The sequence below is a fragment of the Rousettus aegyptiacus genome, unplaced genomic scaffold (assembly GCF_014176215.1).
Source record: "Rousettus aegyptiacus isolate mRouAeg1 unplaced genomic scaffold, mRouAeg1.p scaffold_m13_p_9, whole genome shotgun sequence".
Taxonomy (NCBI): domain Eukaryota; kingdom Metazoa; phylum Chordata; class Mammalia; order Chiroptera; family Pteropodidae; genus Rousettus; species Rousettus aegyptiacus.
In genome coordinates, this window is record NW_023416312.1 from 10570757 (window position 1) to 10588280 (window position 17524).

Consider the following 17524-nt stretch of genomic DNA (forward strand, 5'->3'; position numbering starts at 1 on the left):
ATTATATTTCTTATTGAAGCTTAGATTGCCCATATTGTCCAGTGAGAGCTTCTTCAAGCTGGCTTCACAATCCTTTGGACCTGACCCCAGAAGCCTTTGTTAGCTTCCTCGCTTTTAAGATGTACCAGGCTCATCTTGTACATTTCCTACCCCAGACCTGACATCAATGTCTAGGTAACTCTGAGTTTCAGAGGTTCCCAGGGAAGCAACATTTACTGAGAACAAGCAGTGTTCACAGCTCTACGTTCTGATAAGGACATGGGCACAGCAGGGAGAGCTTTTTAAGTGAGGGGTGAGAGCAGCAGCCTTCAGTCTGTCTTAGCTGAGAGGCTTCCACCCAGCTGTGGGCCAAGGCTGTCTACTTCCACCTTGTTGCTTTCTTTCATTTGGTGAATCAATAACAGCAATAAAAGTGGTTTCTAAACAGTTAGATCCACAACAATAATGATCCTTGCTTACAGAGAGCCATGGTCCAGAGGCAGTTTGGGTCTGAAGGAAAGAATACTCCACTTGGGATCAAAGGAAACTGAATTATAACCTGGCTGTTCTTCACTTATGGGAATAAAAATAAACTTCACATATAGGTTTAAAAATAAACTACCTCAGAGTTGCTATGAGAACTAAATGAAATTATGAATATGGATGTGCGGGATGTACATTATTAATATATCTTATGTGATATATTTATAGTAACCCTATCGTGAGCATCTACTATGTACCAGATGCCACGGTGACTTTATTTCATTACTCTTCATGATAATAATGTAGGGCATTTGAAGGGTGGAAGAATATGCCACTTTGGCATAAGGATTATTTTGAGCTAAAGGCACTTGAAAAACAGCAGATGCAAGAAGGGCATTCTAATTCCCTTCCCCCCTCTGCCCCTGAAAACAGGAGATAAAACTCCCATATGAAAAGATGCCAATCTTGTACCAGGAGAAAAGAAACACTCTTCAAAGGAAAGTCAAAGCCCAGATAAATCTGAAGAAACAGAGTTTCTTAATACAATCCTCTTCTGTTAGCCTCCCCATATATTTTAGTTACTTTTACACAATTGTGTCTCTTTGGTCAACCGAGTATAATAATGTTTATGTCTTATCATTTCTTTGGGTCTTCATCTCCTTATGAGAGCTCCCATGTCATGTAAAACTTATATCGAATAAATTTGTATGCTTTTCTCCTGTTAATTTGTTTTCTGCTAATTAAATTCTCAAAGACCCCAAGAGAATAAAGGTAAAGTTTTGCCTCCCTGACATATTCTGGTGGCGTGCTGGTACACCAGCAGGGGTGGGGGAGCCTTGATTTATAGAACTGCTGATTAACATGGTGTAAATACTTCCACCATGGCTGATTTCAAGCTACCACTGGTTTTAACAACTGGCTTGCAAAATTCCTGAATATTTAACAGTAGGCTCTCCCAAGTAGGTAGGAGCCAGCTTCGGCACACCATTGAACGGGCTCATTTTAAAATGAGGAAACTGAGGCTCAGAAAGGATGAGTAACTTGGATTCACTGCAGGGGCTGCAAGTCTGGCTTGTCAACTGAGTCTGCGCCTCCACGACCATGTACATTCTGTCACACATCTGCCCCTTCCCTAAGCAGCTGGTCCATACTATTTGACCTTAGATTTATTTATTGACTTATGCTTCTGCCATAACAGTGTGAACAACAATGTTTACCTCCTTGATTGTAAACATCCTGGCAGCAGGGACCGTGTCCCACAACCCATATCATGAGGGCCTGGCTCCATGCATGGCACACTGTGGCACTTTGTAAACATTCACTAAATAAAAAGAATCAGCCCCAGTTTTAGGGAAAAACAGAGACAGAATCAACTCTAATGTCATTCTTTTAATGGCACCCATTTTGAGAGTCATAATTCAATTGCAAAAAAAAAGGAAGCTAATAATTTTAGAGCACTTTCTGCATCCCGCGTGTTATACATGGATTATGTCATTTCATCCTTAAAATAAAACCATTCTTTTGTGTATGAAGGAGGTAGGGAGTACAGGGTGAAACAATTTACTCTATGTTATACGACCAGAAGGCAATGGAGTTGAGAGGTGAACTGTACAGCTGGGCTCCAGAGACACTTCAAAGAAGCACAATTCCCTGTTTAGTTTAACCAGACATGGTGGCCTTCAGTCATTTATTACTGGTGGTGCTCCATGGCAAAGATTGTCACCTGGAAAAGGCCTTGCCTGTGCTTAGATTGGGTTTCGAGGAACCAGGTGTGTTTGGGGGTGGGGTCCTCCTATTAACTGCTCCCCACCTCACTTCTCAGCCAGCTCTATAAGAAGATTCAACTTCTGCATAGATCGGTTTCAAGGTAAGGCAAGTGGATCAGGAACTACCTTGCTTCAATTTCTCTTGCTCAAATTACATAGAGTTGTTACTACAAACAAAAATTTGCTCTCCTAAATTTTCCACACAGGCCTTCAAGGAGTTGAAAAACAAAAATCATTTTCCAGCTTTTCTGGCTTCAAGCCTGATTCCAGGACATGATCCAACACTAATCACGATTCAAATGCCTGTCAGCCAGATGGTTGCTATGTACTCTGACATATAGTACTGAGGCAGTCTTGTGCAATGTTGTTAAAGCATTATGTTATAATTATACCCGGCCTTGTTTCCTGCACAGCTCACAGATGCTTATCCACTGGCAGGGTTAGCTGACAATCACTCGAAATAAGCCTGGATAAAAGAAATAATAGCGGTAACCCTGAGGAACTTCTGAAAGAATATATAGCCAATGGCCCAGAGTATTCAGCTAGTTCAATATTCTCTGACAGGCCAGTCAAGTATTAGGCAACATTTCCACCTTTTCCTATTCTGCCTTTGACCTCTCTTTGTGCTCTATTGTCCAGAACAATGTCACTCAACTCCTCTGTACCTTAAAACATGCAAACTTAAAACACGAAACACTGGGGGAAATTCCTACGACCCCTCGGTCCCCAACCACCCCACTTCCCAGAGGAGCAGAAATGCTCAAGGAGCAGTGTTTATTAGAACTGTTAAAGTCTACAGCCATGTCACCCTGAACAAGCCCAATCCCATCTGATCTCAGAAGCTAAGCAGGGTTGGACCTGGTTAGTACTTGGATGGGAGACCACCTAGGAAGACCAGGTGCTGTAGGTGTAAAAAATAAATAAAATATAAAATAAAAAATTAAGGAGTGTAAGCTGACAAGGTCCTTGCAGTCCGAGAGGTCAACCAAGGGTTGCCTCGCCCCCCCCCAAAAAAAACTGCTAAAGAGAAGCTGCCTACCCACTGTCCTATTGCTCCTCCCCAGGGATCAGAGTGAAGAGGAGCAGAGTTTGCCACCCCAAAATATGCATCTTTTGGATGTTGATTATTTTAAGCTGGTTATTTTTAAGAAACAGACTCAGGAAGAAACTTCGAACATCTCTCTAACTGCCTAAACAAATATAGATAGAGGACCTGTTTCAGGAAGGGAGCTATCATCCTAAATAATGATAGTGTAATATGAACTAGGTGTGATAGAGAGGAACCCTGCAAGGACCATTTGATCAAAGTCCATGTGTCCCATTGTTAAGATGGCCCAGCAAACATTTGTTTACCAAACATTTGCTTTTCCATCTCCAAGTGACTTGCCTTCCTGCCCTTTGAGGTCCCAAACCACCACCACCACCTCCCACCCTTCTCCTTAGCTCAAGATGGCACATAAGCCTTACGTGCCCAAATTTATCCTAGGGCACCATATTCTTATGGAGTCCTATATGTACATATGTAATTAAATTCAAGTATTGTCTGCTGTTAATCTGTCTTATGTCATCTCAATTATTTGACTAGTCAGAAGAACTAATAAGGGAAAGGGAAAATTTTTTCTCCTTAACAGGAGGAAAAGGGTTATGCCATGGTTATGGACCTCCATAGTCATAGACACGGTGGTCTCAGGCCAGACCAGATGGAACTCCAGGGAAATGTTCCCACCAAAATCCAAGGAAGTGGTGAAGAGAAAGCTCCTGAGGGAAAAATCTATGTGGTTGTATGTGTGGGTTACATTCCAGTTTGTGTTTTAAGAGGTTTCCAAACAGGTTTTAATTAACTTCCAGCTTAAACTTGCTAAACAAGTTTTGCAACCCAGGTTACTGTGTTAGTATTTTTCCGGTGTATTGTCCTAGGTTTGAATTTCATTAAGTTTATTACAGCTCAGTGGGGAAAAGCAAAGTGAACATGTTAAAACCTAGGTATTTCTGGGTAATGACCTGTAGAAGAGAAGTGAGATTTAGATCAAGAAAGGAAGTGAAAATTTTAAGTTGACATTTATAAGTGATAAAGTAAAACCAAAAGTATCTTTAAAAAAAAAAACATTCCTGTCTTCCCATGAAATATATACAGTCTTTTAGTACAAATGACAATTATTTGAAGCTTAGTTTTTAAAACAAACCCTTAGGTTTCAAAGGCTCCAACCCGTAGGGGACAAATTCAGAATAGTTTTTGTGTCTTTTTTATCACGGTCTGAATTTCAGATTAAAGCACTCCATGATCTTTCTGCAGTAATAACCACTGAATAATAATCACTCTGTCCTTGAAGGAACACCACTGAGAAGAGTGGGCTTTGAGGAAACTCAAAAAGATGTAGGATGCTGCCCAAAGGGCCTCCATCCCAGATCCCTTAGAATAACCTCTTGACATGACTTCTGATAAGTCACTCTCTATGGTCATTTGTATAAGCCTCTGCCCCAAGCATATAGGAGTCATGTAGCTTAAGGCCTTCAAACTGCAAAACATTTCCCACTTGAGGTATATGAGAACATTCCAGGGGACTGAGTTTTAGGAACTTGATTTCCAAACCTTGAATTCCAGATATACATTCTGGAGATAAATAATCTGCCTGACAATGCTCCTGAGGTGAAGAGGTCAGTCTCGGTTCCCTTTGTCCATTTCCCCTTTCATGATGATCCTTCTTTCCCACTTGCCTTAAAAAAAAAAAAAACATGTATGCCTTGTCCACCCTGAATCGTACCAGAGTGTGCTACTTTTAAAGTGTAAAAGTCTCTGAGTATCAAACCAAAGAATAATTCAGGAATGTACAGCTCCTGAGGGGCAGTTCCCAGAGAGACAGTCAGCATCCCGGAGGAGAAGTAATTTTCCCTCTACTCCTCTAGGTTCTTGGGTGATAACCCCCTGTAATTAAAGACAGATGAACAAGAGGAAAACAAACAGAAGTTTAGTAAGGTGTACATGGGAGAGACCCAGGAAAACTAAGTAACTCCCTGAAATGTCCCAAGCCAGCACCTTAAATACCATCTGTAGCTAAAGACAAAGATGCTGGAGTGAGGGGAGCCAGTAATGGGAGGCGAACACCAAGAGCACAGTAAACAAGGGTAAGGTTGTTATGCAGATTGAAGTCTTTGCCTTCTCCACTGATAAGAGTTTCTAGAGATTTAGAGTCATCTATCTCTTCCTGCTACAGAGGCGGAGACGTCCTTGCATAAGGAGATTTCTCTTATAAATAGAAATGTCTCTTACAAAAGGGTAATGTCTACTGTGTTTTTAGAGCTCCTGTATCTGCTGTTTCGTAAAAATAACCAGCTCAAGATAAGCCTTATGCCAAACAAGCATATTTTGGGGTGACATATTCTGCTCCCCTTGACCAGCTTCTCAGATTGCTAAGGAGCAAAAACCAAGGCTTTATTTCGAACTCCACTAAGAAAGAGGCTCCTGAGGGAGCCAATTCAAAGATCCTCTTTTGATAGAGATACAAGTGGTATAATAAAGGAACTACTGGTTAAGGAGTGTCAGCAGTCAGTCAGCTGGGAAGTAAACATACTTTTCACAAAGAGATTGCTCAAGTATTTTATCAGGATTGTTGATTATCTCCCAGAAGAGACTGTAAATTACATCATACATAAAAGTTCTATCCCAGACTAGATTTTTCTCTCTCAAGACCTGAAAAAAGAGGGCTTTGGTAAAATGAAATCTATTGATCTATCTATCTATCTATCTATCTATCTATCTATCTATCTAGATTAGATAGATAAGTTGCCATTTCTATATCTATCTATCCATCTATCTATCATCTATCTATCTATCTAGATATAGATAGAAATGGCAACTTACTTTATCCAGGTTACAAACTGCTTCACCTGAGCTTTAAAAGTAGAAGCGATATAATATTTCACATTTATTTGAATTGAAAAATGAAGTCAGATTTTCTTTGAAAAATTTCATTTTCCTTCTTTCGGCTCTTGGCTTAAATGTCACTTCCTCAGGAAAGCCCTCCCAGACTACCCATCCACCTCCTATTATACATTCCACTAACACCTTCTTTATTGTATTCTTCCCAGTTGTGATTTACTGTTTATTTGTGAAACACTTTAAGATTTGTCTCTCCCGTTAGAGCACAAGTGCCATGAGGGCAAGAATCATGTCAGTTTTAGGTCCACCCTTGTTTGGCGAGCAAGGAGAGAGCTAACATCGTGCACGATTCTTTAAAAGTTTGATTTGGCTGACTGACTTGATACAGAGGACTGGCTTTGCCTTTAGGTTATAGATCAGTCACTTTCCATTAACTGAATGAGCTAAATGAGCTGTGCCAAGATTTTGAAGCAATAGAACAGATTTAAAGTATGTGCCTAATGTACACAGTACTCTAGAAATCACATTCTTTGCAGCTTTTTATACTACGATTTCACAAATATATCAGTTTGAAATTAAAGGAAAATTTAAAAATTAAAAAATTTAGAAGCCAAAATAAAATGTGCAAGGGGGTACACAGTTGTTCAAAATTCTTTTAGGGCATATTTGAGCAAAAATATTTGAATGAAACATGTACAATCCCTACATGAATGCAGGACCCCCACTTCCAGTCTTCCTGGGTGGGCACCAGTCAGCATCTGCTTGAACACATTTGGGGATGGGGAAATTCCTACCTATGTGGTAGTTCAAATCATTGTCGGAAAGCTCCATTTATGAAAAAGTTCAGCTAGCTTCGAGTCCAAAGCTATCTCTTTGTTGTTCCCGTTCACCCAATGGCCTTAATTCTACATAGAAAAAGGTGGAAGGCAGAAAATAAAATACACAGACTGTCCTCATACAGCTTGGCCTCTTTTTTTTTTTAATTCTGAAGAAAGCCATCTCCAAGCACTTCTACCTAGACTCCATTGGCTAGGAGGTGTCACATGGCAACCCTCAGTGGTAAAGGAAGCTGTAAATTTTAGTATTTTGCTTTCCAGTTACTCTCATCGAGGAAGTCATGGGTGTAAAGTGAGGAAACTGATAAAGCATATATTGCAAGATTTACAAGCTATAATTTAAAAAGTAATTTGGAAGGTTTTAAGGTAAACTAAACAATCAGCCAACAAAGTAATTACTTAAACAAAACAAAACAAACTTCGACACTGTGTAAAGCTATGTAACTTTCCAGCTGGGTTAAAGCAAAAATATAAACAGTTCACCAAAAAAATGCAGACTCTTGAAATAAAAAAGGAATATATATGGCCTGACATTGCTTTGTTCTTAAAATTTTACAGTGACTTCTTCCCCGTCCAACCCCAACTACCCTAACCCATAATGTTAAATGCTTGTGACTTGTGTTTTCTAATCAGCACAGAAGTCATAAATTCTTAAAATATATTTTAAATTGTGGATCGTACCATTACATGACTCTGTCTATAAAGCAATTTGATTTTTTAAGACAACATAATTTTAAGAACATTTACACTCAGATGTTTAGTTGATTATGCTTCAGACTGTTTTCTTCTGGTGAATCAGCATCAAATTAGGTACTTTGTCTGCTTTGTGGAACATTGGTAGTTTCACTTCCTGTTAGGGAAACGACAGTATCTTTAGAACTTAGATAAACCTTTGTTCGCCTTTACTATTTGAGTACTAAAAATAAACAAAGAGAAATATAAAACACACTTATGTAAATTTGAGGCATAGTATATGAAATACATTTTCAGGATTATTTAAAGGTTTAGAAGATTATTTGTTCTTACTGAAAAAAATTATCTTTTAATATGAATACTTACACGGAAGATCTATTTTTGAAGCTGTTCTGGTTCATGCTGTTGGAATCATGCCTAAATTCTTTATTTTTGAAAAAGAGTCACATCATCATTACGATCTATACCCTCCACTCTCAGAGTGAAGTCTGGGGTGGTTCCAGGGGTAACCGACCCAATTTTCCCAGTACACGCTGCATATAACATCCTAACAACTTTTAGGAAAGTTTTCATTATTAGTGTTTTATTTTCGAAAAAGTCCAAAAGAGGATATGGTAAAAAGTCTAAAGGATAAGGATGATGAGGACAAAAAGAAAACATTTAAAAATAGAATCACATGATTTGCAAGCATGGAAGGGGGAAAGAGGAATTGGGAAGGGGGTTGTAAGAAAATCATAGAGAAAATTTGGGCGTGGCCGGGCGGAGAGGCAAGCAACATATTGAACATTTTCTGAAGTGTCCGTACTGTATAGGGGTCAGTATGACAATGACCTTAACATAGCGGCCTGTAGACAGTGCCGGGGAACTACATACAGGGTTGTTAGGTTTCTGGTTTTTTAATGGAATAGTCCAGATTTTGAGTTTTCTGTCTGGAAAGCAGAAAATCAGAATTCCAAAGACTATGACCTGTAGTGGCTACAGTCTCTGTCCAGCCCGCTCCCCATTCCCCCCCCTTTTTTTTTTTTTTTTGCTCATTTGCAAAATTCCCCTTCCACCTACTTGGTGCTGATGTCCTGGTAAGATTATCACTCATAATTCCTGCCGCAGGAGCTGGCTCAGGGCTGGGTGCAGAGAGTTCACAGGCTGGAGGTGGTAGCCCGGGACCCTCGGCTGGTCAATTCTTTGTCTGCAAGGATTACCTGCTACAAAGTGCAGCCAAAGCCTGTAGAAATCAGAGCTGAACATTGAGGTAACACCACAGTAGTTCAAGATATTTCTCCTTCCTGGATTTCTACTCATTCTTCATCCTTGAACTCCCAGCTCAAGCTCCATTCCAGCCCATGGGGACCAGGACCCCCACTAGAGCTCAAACCGTAGCCCCTACTTATAGACTGCCTCATAATATAGACTCTGTCATATACAGATAGCTCTTCTCCCCACCTAGTTCCTAAATGGTCTTTTTTTTCTGCCTTCCATCATGTACAGCATGAGCCTAGCATGTAGTAGGGTCACAGGTAAGACTTGTCAAATTCAATCTTTTTCTTGTGACAGAAAGTATACTAAAATCAGAATGTGTTTCTAATTAGTAATCACACTAGGTGGCTACTTAAGAAGCATTTACTGTGCATAACTTACGTTATCTCCTTTAATCTGCACAGCTAACTTATGAGGTGGATATTCAAATTTATGACCTTGGAATTTTTAACTGAGTTATAAACTGTGATGAAGGCAAGTACCACTGACTCGAAATTCTGCATAAGAAAAGGAACTGCCCAGAATGCCTCCTCCTCACCTCCTCCTGCCAAAATAAAGACAAACAAATTATATCATATTATTATTCCCAGTATCTCAGGGGTAGAGGGCGTTTAAAGACAAGGCCTTACACACTGCATACATATACTGGAACAAATTATCCACTTCAGTTTCATAAAATATATTTCCCAAGCAACAAAATATGTGATTCAGCATAGAAAAAACTAACCGCTCACATAGATAACACATTTTCTGAGAGACTTTGGCCAACCTTGGTAACTGCCTCCGCAGGAGAGGCCTTCATTTAGGGGAATGGATGGAGGACAAGCCAGTTGTTGCAATAGGACCTTCCAGAATCACAGTTATGACCCTTAACAAGTTAGCTGACCTGAGCTTTTCACTTGCTTTGACTTCATTTATGTGTTTAATTCTGAAGTTGCAAATAACAGGAAATGAACCACAAAGTTAGCCCGTTAACATCAAAGGTTGAAGGAGTCCAGCAGGCCAACTGTGAAAAAGAATTAAAAGGGGAAACATTCCGGTGAGAGTGAGTCACAAGCATTCAATACTCACTAGAATCACAAGAAGCAAAATGTGTGGGAACCCTCCACAGTGGACACCCCAAGTGAGACCTAGAGCTCTCTGAAAAGTGTCAAGTGCCACACAAATCTGAGAAATAACACATAAGCCAAAGTTAGATCAAATATTCATGAGATAGAAAAATGACTTCTAATAGAAATTAATTTTGAGGCATACCAGTTCACAGTACATACACTTACCCATCTGTTCCTTCTTATAGAGAGAATAATCTTTGAGGGACACTTGCTCTTATATTTATCAGACCATAAATGTCCCAGATGAATGCGCTTTCATTTTGAAATGAAAGTCTGCTATTTTTTAAAAAAAAATGCCGAGTGAAATAAGTCAGACGGAAAAGTACAAGAACCACGATTTCACTCATATGTGGGATATAAAACTGAAAGCAACAAACAAACAAGCAAAAAGACTCATAGACACAGACAACACTATGGTGGTTACTGGAGAGGAAGAGGCTTGGGTGAAGAGGGTAAAGGGGATCACACACATGGTGACAGAGGGAGACTACACTTTGGGCGGTGAACACACAATTCAATACACAGATGATGTATTATAGAATCGTATACTCGAGACTTATATGATGTTACTAACCAATGTCGCCCAAAAAATTTAATATAAAAATTTATAAATCATGCTGCTGGGGGGAAAGCAGTAGTAATCTGCTCTTTCTCTTTGGCACAGTGGTTCCCAGCCTTGGGGCGCTTTATAAAAATACAGATGCCCGGGTCCCACTAGGACAGAAAAAATGTTCAAAATTAGATTGTTTAAGAGATAGAATCTTCTGTGGGTGTGCATACAACAATCAGAATCACCTAGTATAAAGGTGCAACACAGCACATGTAACTTTAGCCATTAAAATGTGTATGTAACGATGCACATACTAGAGTTTTGGTTTCTGTCTGGTTTTACTTTATCTATCTATCTATCTATCTATCTATCTATCTATCTATCTATCTAGATATTTATTTTTTAGGCAAGGCAGCCCTTGGTTGACCTCACAGATTGCAAGGACCTTGTCAGCTTACACTCCTTAATTTTTTATTTTATCTTTTATTTATTTTTTACACCTACAGCACCTGGTCTTCCTAGGTGGTCTCCTACCCAAGTACTAACCAGGCCCGACCCTGCTTAGCTTCCGAGATCAGAGGGGATCAGATGGGATCAGGCATGGCCATAGATGGTTTCTATCTGGTTTTAACTCACCTGCTTAACAATTAAAGAGAGCGAGGAGAGAAAAAAAAGTGATTTCTAACTCCTCTTCATCTTTGAGAACTCATTCGAGTAAAGGAAAATGAGGTTTAATGAGAAGAGGCCAAAAATAGTAGATACAAATTCTGCTTCAACCTTTTTTTTCTCATTGTTAGCCAAAAACATTGGTGTTTCCCTGATATACATGTCTGAATCTGCAGAAATTAAGATTATATATTTCTGCATTAAAACTGAAAGAGGAAAAGAGTGTGAAGGTTCCTCAAAAAGTTAAAAGTAGAACCAACACATGATCCAGCCATCCCATTTCTGGATATTTATCCAAAAGAAACAAAAGCAGAGTCTCAAAGAATTATCTATGTTCCCAATGGTCACTGCAGCATTATTCATAACAGCCAAGATGTAAAAGCAACTCAAATGTCCATCGATAGGTGAATGGCTAAACAAAATGTGGTATATACATACAATGGAATATTATTCAGCCTTGAAAAGGAAGGAAATCCTATCATATGCTACATATGTGGATGAACTTTGAGGATATTATGCTAAGTGAAATAAGCCAGTCACAAAAGATAGACACTATATGATTTCATTTATATGAGGTATATAAAGTAGTCCACTTCATAGAAACAGAAAATAGGATAGTGGTTTCCAGGGCCTAGGGGAGGGGGAAATATGGAGTGGTCATTTAAGGGGTGTAGAGTTTTAGTTTTGCAAGGTGAAAAAGTTCTGGAGATCTTTTTCACATCAATGTGAATATATTTAATATTACTGAACTATACACTTAAAAATGGTTAAGTTTGTAAATTTCATGTTATGTATTTTTTACCAAAAAACAATCTTGGCTTCAAACATCAGAAACATAATCTGGGACACTTAAAGAAAGAAAATTTTGCAAGACTATTTGACCACTCATGGACCCTCTGGGAAGGCTGAAGATCCAGACTTCGCCTGTAGGAACAAGAAAGCCTGGGAATCAGGAAATTAGGTATTTGTTCCCTTGAAGTTTGAGAGTTTTGCGTGTTCCTTTGACTGGGAAGCATCCAGTAATAAATCTTAGGTTTGTAAATACCATAAAAAAAGAAAAACAAAAAACTAAGGAAGTGTGAGCTAAAGGAAGTCAAAGGGTTTAGATAGCAGGTGCACTCCATTCTAAATTAGGATGGGAACAGTCCTGCGATTGCAGACTCGGGGAAACAATGAATGGCAGAGGACCTGACCTTACTCCTAAAAGAAATTCCATTGTGATGTAAGTATTTTGATCTAAGTCTGGATCTGTTCTCACTGTAGTAAAAAAAAAAAAAAGTTTCTCCAAACACCATATGATTTCACTTATATGTGGAATCTAAAGAATAAAATAAATGAACAAACAAAACAGAAATAGGTTCATAGATACAGAGAACAAACTGATGGTTACCAGATAGGAGGGGGCTTGGGAGACTGGGTGAGGAAGGGGAAGGGATTAAGTAGTAGAGATTGGTAGTTATAAAACAGTCACAGGGATGTAAAGTACAGCATAGGGAATATAGTCAACAATATTATAATAACTAGACTAATCAGGGGGATCACTTTATAAATTATATACATGTCTAACCACTGTGCTGTTCACCTGAAACTAATATAAAATAAGACTGAATGTCAACTGTAACTGAAAAATTAAAAATAATTAAATAAATGAAAAGAAAAAAAAATAACTGGAGAAAAAAGTCTCTCTTTGGTGGGAACTAAAAACAAAATGTGATTCATAGTGAATTTTTTCCCAAAAGTTACACAAAGGGAAGTAATAGTGCCAACTGTGAGAACTGAAGTGGAAATCGGATCTCAGCCCAACCAGAAACACCAATGGGGACAATAGACAATAACTGTGACTCTGATGAAATTCATTTCTCAGCTGAAGGCACTGGGCCGATGTTTCTCTTGCTCTATTCTTAGTACGAAATCTCACGTTTTCTCTTTCAGGGAAATAGCTCTCTTCAGTTTGAAACAATAGATATTCACACTGCATTCCTTTTTTTCTGGGTTCTCGGCGTTGCCTAAAATTCCATGACCTCCTCTCTTCCCCCCACAAGATAGGACTGAGATTTCCCGTTCTGCAGGGGGTCACAGCTGTTTTCAGAACATGGGTGTGCAGTGTCGCGATAAGTGGCACAAATCCATGCAGCAGGAGCAGTGGTGATAAAGTGAGGGAAGGCTCAAAAGCTGTGTCCTACTCATCTTTTCATCTTCAGTGCTATGCTTGCCACTGACTGGCATTCAGTAAAGGTTTGCTGAATGAACAGGACAAACAAATTGGGTATCTTCATACACAGCACATCAAAAGGAGCTGGAAGTTTTCAAGTAAAAGTGGTTGTTATATTAGGACTGCTCAACAAATGCTATGGGCATGTGCGGTGGAATGAACTGGATTTCCTAGTGACCATACCCACTATTGTCTTTCAAGCTGCCTACCAAATATCTACTCTCCGATTCTCTCTCAGTGTTTCACTTAGCATATTGTTTCTAGACTAAAAGATTATATTTGTCAGATTCCACCACAGCTAGGTAAGTTAGATTACTTCAATAAGTAAGTTGAAGTAATGGGTGGAAGTTTTGGGAAGCCTATTCTGCTTCTCAGAAGTACGATGTGATGACTGGAGCTCCAGCAGCCATTTGACACCATAAGGATGAGAACCATATCCTAGGGATGGCAGAGTGGAAAGCTGGAGAGAGTCTGGGTCTCTTATGACTATGGTGTTGTCGTACCAGCCTTCGACTGCTCTCTTCTAAACTTATTTGAGAAATAAACTTCTGTCCTTCTAGCCACTAGTTTTAGGGCCTCTATTACAGCTGAACCCAAATCTAAATGATACAGTTCTGGTCTCAAAAAGTACAGAGTTATGTGAGAGGTCTCAACCTATACCCTCTCTCCCCATCCTCTACTTCATAAGGCATCCTGGCTAAGACTGTGCTCATGATATATTCCTGGATAACTGCAAATGTAGTTTAACTTGACTGGCAATTTCCTGGCTCCTGACTCCTCTCCCCTGCTCCTAGAAGCCAGCACAGTGCCGCTGTGCTTAGCAAAGACTCCCTTTGGCCTATCTGCTTCCCTCACTCCTGACTTCTTCTAGGCCTGCCTTCTCTGTATAGCAAAATTATCCAGCACCCCTTTGCAATCTGATGAAACTGATTCAGAGTAAGAGAACAAATGGCTAATACAGTAGTCCCACCTTGTCTGTGGGGGAAATGTTCCAAGACCCCCAGTAGATGACAGAAATTATGGGTAGTACTGAACCCTATTATATATGCAGACCTATGATAAAGTTTAATTTATAAATTAGGTAAAGAGATTAACAATAAAATAGAACAATTTTAACAATAGACTGCAATAAAAGTTATGGTCTCTCTCTCAAAGTATTTTATTATACTGTACTAACCCTTCTTGTGAAGTGAAATGATACAATGCCTACATGATATGAGATGAAGTGAGGTGAATGGCGTAGACATTGTAACATAGCCATCAGGCTACTAATGACCTTCTGATGATACATCAGAAGGAGGATTATCTGATGATCCTTGATCATCAAGCCATAACAATGTTGATGGCTGGGTGTCAGGAACAGATGATATGGATGGAAAAGGATTCTCAAAAGGTCAAGGTTTTGTGTTTTTTTTGCCAAAACCTTTTGGAAGAACATTGTAATCAACGGTCATTGTCTTTTTAACTTATTAAAATGTTGCTGCAAAGGTTGTAACCCTTTGGTGATCATACAGCTGATGTTAACACTGCGTTCTGAGGGTTATATTCCATAATTTTTGTAAAGTAAGGGTTACTTAAACACAAGCACTGATATCACGACAGTCAGTCTGATACCCGAGATGGCTACTAAGTGACAAATGGGCGGGGGCATACGCAGCATGGACACACTGGACAAAGGGATGATTCACGTCCCGGGCTGGACAGAGCAGATGGTATGAAATTTCATCATGAGGCTCAGAATGGTGTGCGATTTAAAACTTTTTTCATTTAGTATTTTTGAACTGTGATCGACTGCGTATAACTGAAAGCACAGAAAGAGAAATGGCAGATAAGGAGGGACTCTAACAGTCTTAAACTGGAGAGAAGGGTAGGAGGACACACAGATTGTATAATTCAGAATGCATTTGTAACAGATAGAGTGAAATATGGCTGTGAAACAACTTGCCCAGGTTACACAGACAGCGAGGCACACACCTGAGACAAGAATCCAGGCCTTCTAGCTCCTGGTTCAGCATTCTTTCCTTCAAGCCACGGGATCAGGCATCCTGGGAAGTCCAAAGTCTGATATTCAGATATAACAGGTTATACAGAAATCTATTTTTCAATTAACCATTTTAAGCACACAATTCTGTGTAATTAAATACATTCATATTGTTATGCAATCATCACCATTATCCATCCACAAAACTTTTTATCTTCCTGAACTGAAAGTCTCTCCCTATTAAAAAAATTCGCCATGCCCACTCCCTCAGCTCCTGGCAACTACCCTTCTACTTTCTGTCTCTATGAACTTGACTACTCTAGGCATCTCATATAAGTGGAATCATATGGTATTTGTCCTTTTGTGTCTGGTTTCTTTCAATTAACATAATGTCTTTAAGGTTCATCCATGCTGTAGCATGCGTCAGAGTTTCATTGGTTTTTAAGACTGAATGATGTTTCATCGTGTGGATGTATACAGGAATTGTTTTTAAAGAGAAAATACATACATACACACCTATGTACATATATCTATATGAGTAAAGATACTGAAGGTATCTGACACTGTACAAGGGGTTTGAATTTTGAGTCTACGGTTTATGCAGTGTAGACATAAGGAGCTATTAGCTTTGCACATATCAGGTACCAGTGAAGAGAGAGGATACCATGTGGGCCCATCTTCTAAAAGCTCACAGTTGACCTGGGAGGCAGACAAAAGTAGCTTTAATACAATATGATGAACATTAGGTCAAAAGAGGCAAAACAGATGACTTTTCTCTAGGAGGCAACAGAATGATTTCACAAAGGTTGACCTTTGACTGGGCCTTCAAAATCAATGAAGATGGGGATATCTGGACTGGTGACCTCAATAGCAGGGTTAAAACTCTCATGGGGGGAAGGGGAGGGGAGTAGGTATTCCAGTTGCGATGGCTGCAAAACAAATTATCTCAAAACTTGGAGACATAAAAATAACTACCTATTATGTTCATGGATTCCGTGAGTCGTCAATTTTGTCATGGCACAGCAGAGACAGAGTGTTGCTACTCCTTTCTCAACTGGAAGACTTGAAGGCTGGCTCAGTCACATGTGGCAGTTGATGCCGGCTGTCTGCTAGATAGTAGCTAGCACTGTCAGTGGAACACTTACATGTGGCCTTTCCATGTGACCTGGGCTTCCTCACAGCATGGTATCTGGATTCTGGGGGCGAGCACAGCGAGACAACCAGATGCAAGCCATGTTACCTTTTATGACTCAACCTCGGAAGTCACGCAGTGCTGCTTCTGCTGCATCCAATTCGATAGGACGAAGTCACTAATGTCAGCCCATATTCAGAGAGGAGAATCAGTCCCCACCTTTTGGTGGCCAGGGTGGCCAGAATCTACAAGAACATGTAGAATGAGAAATATTGCTGGGACTGTACCTGATCATAGCAGGTTTGGCAGTACATGCCTGAAGCTGAAACTACCTTGGCAATGAGGACCCTCTTTGGGACAATGGCTGAATCTATGAGTATAATCAGCTCTAGCAGTATAAAAAGTGGTAACCTTGGACCACCACTCCAGCCCTCTCAATGACTAATTTCAGTAGTGACTAGGTGGTAATGATCACATGTGTGTCCTTCATTTAGGACCGACCAATTCGGACCTTGTATTCCGCTGAGGTTCTTGAGTACAATTTGGTGGGGGGCACAGAGAGAGAGAGAGAGAGAGAATATATGAGAATACTGGACTGTCTACTAATTTGGGTATGGGGGTGTTTGAGCAAATAGATTACAGGAAAGTGACACTTGCAACTCCAAGATGATGAAGAGGTCATACCTGCTACAAGTTCCATATGCTAATTTGTGGGCCTGCCCTCTCCTCATTAGAAGCTCTTTTGAGGACTAAACTCATCTGGTCTCCCCAAAGGATTTAACAAATTTGGCCTTTGGAATAACACAACCATTGATTTAAATCTCAACTCTAGACTACGGCCATGCCACCCTGAACAAGCCCAATCCTGTCTGATCTCAGAAGCTAAGCAGGGTCAGGCCTGGTGAGTACTTGGATGGGAGACCACCTAGGAAGACCAGGTGCTGTTGGCATAAAAAATAAAAAATAAGGGATTGCAAGCTGAC

The 17524-nt window shown here is 39.8% G+C and overlaps 3 pseudogenes; 2 read left to right on the forward strand and 1 right to left on the reverse strand.

Moving 5' to 3' along the window:
* The first annotated feature begins 3019 nt into the window (after positions 1-3019).
* LOC118608172 lies at positions 3020-3138 on the forward strand (annotated as a pseudogene).
* A 7909-nt stretch (positions 3139-11047) lies between these two features.
* Positions 11048-11162, reverse strand: LOC118607971 (annotated as a pseudogene).
* A 6210-nt stretch (positions 11163-17372) lies between these two features.
* LOC118608490 lies at positions 17373-17491 on the forward strand (annotated as a pseudogene).
* The last annotated feature ends 33 nt before the right edge of the window (positions 17492-17524 follow it).